This window comes from Lynx canadensis, chromosome B2, assembly GCF_007474595.2.
Source record: "Lynx canadensis isolate LIC74 chromosome B2, mLynCan4.pri.v2, whole genome shotgun sequence".
Taxonomy (NCBI): Eukaryota; Metazoa; Chordata; class Mammalia; order Carnivora; family Felidae; genus Lynx; species Lynx canadensis.
Window position 1 is genome coordinate 138,338,570 of NC_044307.1, and position 6,374 is coordinate 138,344,943.

Sequence of the window (6,374 nt, forward strand, 5' to 3'; positions counted from 1 at the left end):
AAAATCTTGGACATGTATTCAGTGAATTTGTTTTAGATGGTTTCTAGTCCAGACATCTTTCTTCCCAACTGGATTATACCTGCCTTGAATGAGGAATTAGAACACCACTGCACAAGGCTCTCAGTGGCTTTAAAAAAATGACATACTTTCTTTAATTATAATACATTTTGAATTTGAATGCTTTAATATATTAAAAGGAATAATTTGCATTTTCTAAATGAAAGAATACTATGATATTATCTGATGCATCACAATTCTCAATAGTTTAAAAAGATAAATAATTCATCATAACATTAAAAAATAAGGTTAGAACTCAGAAAAAGAATTTTTAAAGTATAGCAGTAGTGTATTTACTACTAAGTCAAGAACTTAAAGATAAGCTATTAAGAATATACAATCTGCAGCCAGTTAAACTGTGCTCTTTCCCCATGGGGGCCCAGTGTGCAATGGCTGCAAACAGCAGCCTCCTTGGTAGTGTATGCAGTCTATTGATTGTCTGGTTGCCCTAAGGGACCTTGGAAACAGCCCTTTCCAGTGGACATTGATGTTGACCTCATGATATCTCCAATCTAGGCTCCAGACAGGCACATGGGGTGCCTTTGGAAAGCCCCAGGGCACAATGGCCAGGGTCCACATTGGCCAAGCATCATGTCCATCTGTACCAAGTTGCAGAACAAGGAGCATGTGATTGACACCCTACACAGGGCCAAATTCAAGTTCCATGGCCACCAGATGATCCACATTTCCAAGAAGTAGGGCTTTACTAAGCCCATTTAATGCAAATGAATTTGAAGACATGGTGGCTGAAAAGCGGCTCATCCCAGATGGCTGTGGGGTCAAATACATCCCTAATCGTAGCCCCTTGGATGAATAGAGCAGTCTCTGAACTGATGAGAACCTCAGCATGAGGTTCATGCTTGTTAAATTATTAACATGCTATTCATGCTTACCAATAAATCCTACTTCCTGGCAATATATATATATATATATATATATATGTATATATAAATATATATATATATATATGTATATATAAATATATATACATATATATATATATATATATGAGAATCAAGACCATTGAAAAGAAATGATCTAGACTTCCTTACATATAAATGTGTACTTGATAAATGCTTATTACCATAATAAAACCATTCAACACTGAGTAAATGTTTACTCCAAAAATTTTATGGAAAATTATTCCTTGAAGTTTTGTAAAATTTGTATGAACTATTTTGATTAGTTGCTAAATAATACATACAACCAAATACTGTTTGAACATAAATAGAAAAAACACACCTGCAAATTATTTTTAAAGCAGCAAAGGGAAGTTCAGTTATTACTGCAGACAGGAGCAAGTTACAAATCACTTAAGTTATCCAAAGACTCTTCTGGTAAGGGGGGACAGTAAAGAATCTTGAGGGGAGGTTAAATCAGAAGACAAGCAACCACTTTGTTGTGTATTTCCATTGTCACAAATAGATCTGGTGGGTCTCTAAATTCTTCAAACACTTAATTTAATTGATTGAGTTTAAGTGACTCATAAAATGCATCAAGCTGTATTTCATCCAACTTGTGAATCATGAGATCTATATTAGTTCTTAAAAAGCTCTGCAGAATATATCTGCCTCTATCCCATTTCAAATTCTTAACCTTAGACAATAACTAAAGTATTTTCCATAACTTTCATAAACTTCTGTTTACTGCTACTTCTTAAGCAATGAAATGTTTTGTTTTTTACAAAGAACCAAACCTGAGCAAGGGGGAAAAAAATTCATTTCTTCATAAATGAGCCAAAGATGGCCTCGGCATATTGACTCCTAGATTGTTTATATCTTCACTGCAGACTGAGACCTGTTATTTCAAAAATTCACAAAGCACAAAATGTAAACTTTTCCACATTCAATTATTTTAAAAATGGCACCAAAAAAGCAGATTTGAGTCATTTAGAACCCTTCTACGTTATATCATTGCAAAACTTCACCAGGCATCTGCTGGCCATTTAAGATATAGCCACATGATGATAAGACCCCACATGCTGTAGCCCTTCTGACCCAGGGACTCCAAACGGTGCTGCTGAGTGATAGCACCTGAAAGCAAGAAGTCCTTTCTCTGATCCCTCCTCGGCCCCACCTCCAGGAGTTCCCTTCCCTCCTCTCTCCTAGATAGTGGCCCCCTCTGTGAGCCTCTGGACAGCCTCCCACTGTGAGGCACTTTCCCCTCTCAGGAAACCTTGTCCAAGTTCTGCCCAATTGTGTTGTGTAGGCATAGCTTTTTCCTTGGATTAGTCCCCAAGTCTTTTAAACCCTGACACGCACTATCAGTTTAGCGCTGTTAAAAATCTTACTTGCAAGAAATCTAATTTCTGCTTTTAATGACTTGCCTTTTAGATTGGTGGAGAGTTTGAGCGGCCAGCCTCTGAGGAAGAAATTGCTGACACCGTTGGAAAAATGACTCTGGAGCATTGACAGGAAGACAATGGTATGTGTCACATCTGAAGGTGAAGGTCTCTTGTGTGTGACAAAAGTGACTAGCAGTAGTCTGTCCAATTGGGATATGGAATATGCTCTTTACTTGTCTATAACTTGTAAGTTAAACTCTACATCAAATCAGATAACCAAAAAAACTCTCAGCCTGACTATACGTCTTTATTTCCTGCAGCAACATCTTCATGGAGATACAACACAATATATGATTGTATTATCAACTATTGTCAAGCATTGATTTTAGAAAAACACACTATTTAAAAATGTTTGTATATTTATTGGTATAACTACATAAGTAGTACCAGTTTTGTTTTGCATTGCACTCATAGAAAGACAAGCATGATAAATTTAGTGCCATAAAAATAATTCTCCCAAGAAAATCTTATGATTCCCCTTATTAGAGGAGAGCTCATTTATACCAGTGTTCTATTAGCCCAGGTTTTTGGGTTTTTAAATTAATTAATTAATTAATTAATTTTTAAATGTTTGTTTATTTTTGAGAGCGAGAGAGCACAAGCAGGGGAGGGGCAGAGAGTGACAGAAGATCCAAAGCAGGCTCTGATCTGTCAGCACAAAGCTCCATGTGGGGCTCGAACCCACGAATCGTGACATCATGACCTGAGCTGAAGTCTAACGTTCAACCAACTGAGCCACCTAGGCACACCAAGGCCAGGCTTTTCAAATATCTGCCACCACCCAATGCAGGACTCTTGTTGTTTTATCAGAATTGTAATGATTTTCTGGTCTTACTGCATTTGTCTTATTGCATCAGAGCACTTTGCTCAGATTACCTCTGCAGTACTGATCGAATGAGTTATAGTTAATTGCTAGCCTCCAGAAGGCAGTGGGCTCCTTGGGTGCAGAGAAGACCACATCCATTCTGGGATCCCTATCACATCCTGCTGAGCCAGGCACACACAAGCTACCAATATATTTTTACTGATTTGCTTCAGTGAATTGTTGTAAAGCTTCCTCAAGTCCTTTTTGGTAGTAAGTTATATAAAACATAAGTAGTAGAATAAATATTTTACTATCCTTCTTCTAGTAGAACATAGGAGCCTATACTATTTTTTATAACTAAGAATTTCATAAAGAATACTAAATGTCAATACATACTCATTCCCTCAACAAAATGTGCTGAAAATCTACTATTTATAAATGACTATTGTAAGTACTAGGGGGAAACGATAAATATGACAAAAGCTTAAGGAATAGTGAGAAAGAAATAATTGATCATATCAGGAGTCTATTGATTGGCTTTGACTTTCCTGTGCCTCCTCAGAGTATGATAAATCAGAAGAATGGTAGTGAATATGGTCACATTCTTTGTTCTTTAACTGAATCTCTTCAAGCACCCAAAGGAGGCCTGGAAATAAATGCCATTTAGGTAAATAGAGGTGAAGGTTGGAGTAAAGCACAAATCTATTTCCCATAATAAAAACAACAACAACAACCTCATTTTGATAGTAAGAGGCTTATGAAACTAAAGCCAAAGTTATTAGGGATCATGTAGAAAGTCTTTATTCAGGCACTAGGTTTGACTGGCTCCAGAAAATCTAGAAGATATCCGGGAATTCATGATTCCAGGGTTCCAGTCCATGTACCCCCCATGACCTCAGAAGAGTCACTCTTTCTTGGTATTTTATGTGAAGCTGTAGACAATGTGCAAAAGAGATTGTAAGCACTAATATTTGGTAACCCCCTTCTTCTTTCCCTACCTTACTAAATATTAAATGATTATTTCATATCCATACTTTCCTACAAAAGAAGTACAGATTCAATACCTGATGTTAGAAAACAGATTTACACTGAAAATAAAATACAGTAGTTTTACTCAATGTAATGTTTAGTATTACTCACAAGGGAAAATTCAACGCCCAAATCATATTCTCTCTTATCTTAAAGCAATGGGAAATAGATGGAAAACACTGTCTGGGAATGGTATTTAGAAAGGATATCTAACTAGGCTCACAAGATAGCCAGATTCCTGTAGTCTTTTCAGACACAACATTTTTTTAATAGACTAAGATATTGTTTTTAGGATACTGAATTTAGTTGGGGACAACTAAATGCTTCTACATCTAAATTTAGAATAACTTCTTTTCTATGGAAGAAAAACAACTTTTTTTTTTTTTTAAAACCAGCCTTTGGGTTGCTATTCTCAAGTCACAGTGGTAAAGCCAACTGAAAAGCCTGCTATCCTACTTCTTTGCCCCGCAGCTGCCCTGTAGCGCTCCTCTGGGCTTGGAATTGCAGACAGGTTACAGAGTCAGCCTCAACCACCTCACCCTTCCTTCCTCGCCTCCCCTCCTCCTCCTCACCTGTTCTCAGCACACGCAGGCCTTCTGCCTCCCAAGAGTCTCCTGTGTTTAAGCCCACCTCAGGGCCTTTGCATTTGCCATTCACCTTGCCTACACGCTTTTCTTCTAGATTTTGCACGTCTGTTTCCCTGTCATCAAGTCCCAGTGCCAATGTTGCCACCTCAGAAGAGTCATCCCTAACTTGCCAGTCTGTAGTACAAACTCCCAATGTGGCCACTTTTTTTCCATTGCTTTGTTTTGTTCTCTTCACGATACTTCCCAAGATCTGAAATTCTTAGCATATTACTTTATTTACTATTTCCCCTGCTATAATATAAGATCTAAGAGACCAAGGATCTTGTCTATCTTGTACATTAGTTGCTTTTCAATAAATACTTGTTGAACGGATGAATGAATGAACATGATTCCATCTTACTTTAAAATATCTCCAAAAAAAGATAACATTTTAACTGTTTAGTTGCACTAATTGTAAGGCAGTTTTTTTAAAACAATTTTTTTAAGTTTATTTATTTATTTATTTATTCTGAAAGAGAGAGAGAGAGAGAGAGAGCGTGCACGTGCACAAGCAGGGGGAAGGGCAGAGAGAGAGGGAGAGGGAATCCCAAGCAGGCTCTGCACTATCAGCACAGAGCCTGACACGGGGCTCCAACTCATAACCTGGGATATCATGATCCCAGCCAGAACCAAGAGTCAGGCACTCAACCAGTTGGGCCACCCAGGCGCCCCAGGAAGGTTTTTTTGTTTTTGTTTTTTCCCAATACCTATTTCAAAATCTTTTTAGTTATTGCTTTTTTTTTTTCTTATTCTGTTCTTAGAGAAAATATCACATATCTGAAAATTTTTTTCCCAGATTAAGTAATTTTAGTTTCTTTAGTCTCCTCTCTTGGGATTTATGCATTAATATTCTAACAATGCAGATGTCTGTTCTCCCCCGAATCCTATTCAAGTTTTATATCTTGCTTTAAAATTTAGAAGCCTATAAAACTAGCCATTATATGAATAATGTTCTGACCAGTGTTGAATGCATACAAATTGTCATTTAATACACAAAAGGGGTAGACTGCTATCTAATAGCAATTTGTTTCCTTCATCTTTTTCTAGTAAAAATTAGAATTTATTACTACAGCATACTTTCATGTCAAAATATTAAATTAAAGTTGTATTCCTTATAGTCATATTTCCTATTGTCCTCATTTTTTAAAAGAAATAAGGAATGCTTAATATTTCCAGACTTTTAGAATATAACTAAGTAACCTTTAAAAATGTGAGTAACCATAAACAAATGTTTTCTTCAGATCCTAATTGACAATTAATCCCCTTTTGTCCTTCCTTCTTTGTCATGAGCTTCAACAATATTATGTTCAATTTGTTGAATGGTGTCTGTCATCTGGGCTGCACAAATCCAATCAACGGCATTTGACATTCTAGAGATGCTTGTGGCAAGCTAGACTCCACATCACCTTTGGAGCACAGTCTCTTAAAGAATCCAAAAGAGATTAAAGTGTCTGTTCATGAATATGGTTAGAAAGTTATTTGCTCTGCATGTGGAAAGAATATCATGTAGTAA

General features: G+C 36.7%; 1 non-coding gene across 1 annotated transcript; it reads left to right on the forward strand.

Annotated features, from left to right (window-relative positions):
* The first annotated feature begins 398 nt into the window (after window positions 1–398).
* On the forward strand, window positions 399–527 carry LOC115515144. Its single transcript, XR_003969196.1, has one exon. It is a non-coding gene; the product is annotated as a small nucleolar RNA SNORA70 (small nucleolar RNA).
* Window positions 528–6,374: the final 5,847 nt, after the last annotated feature.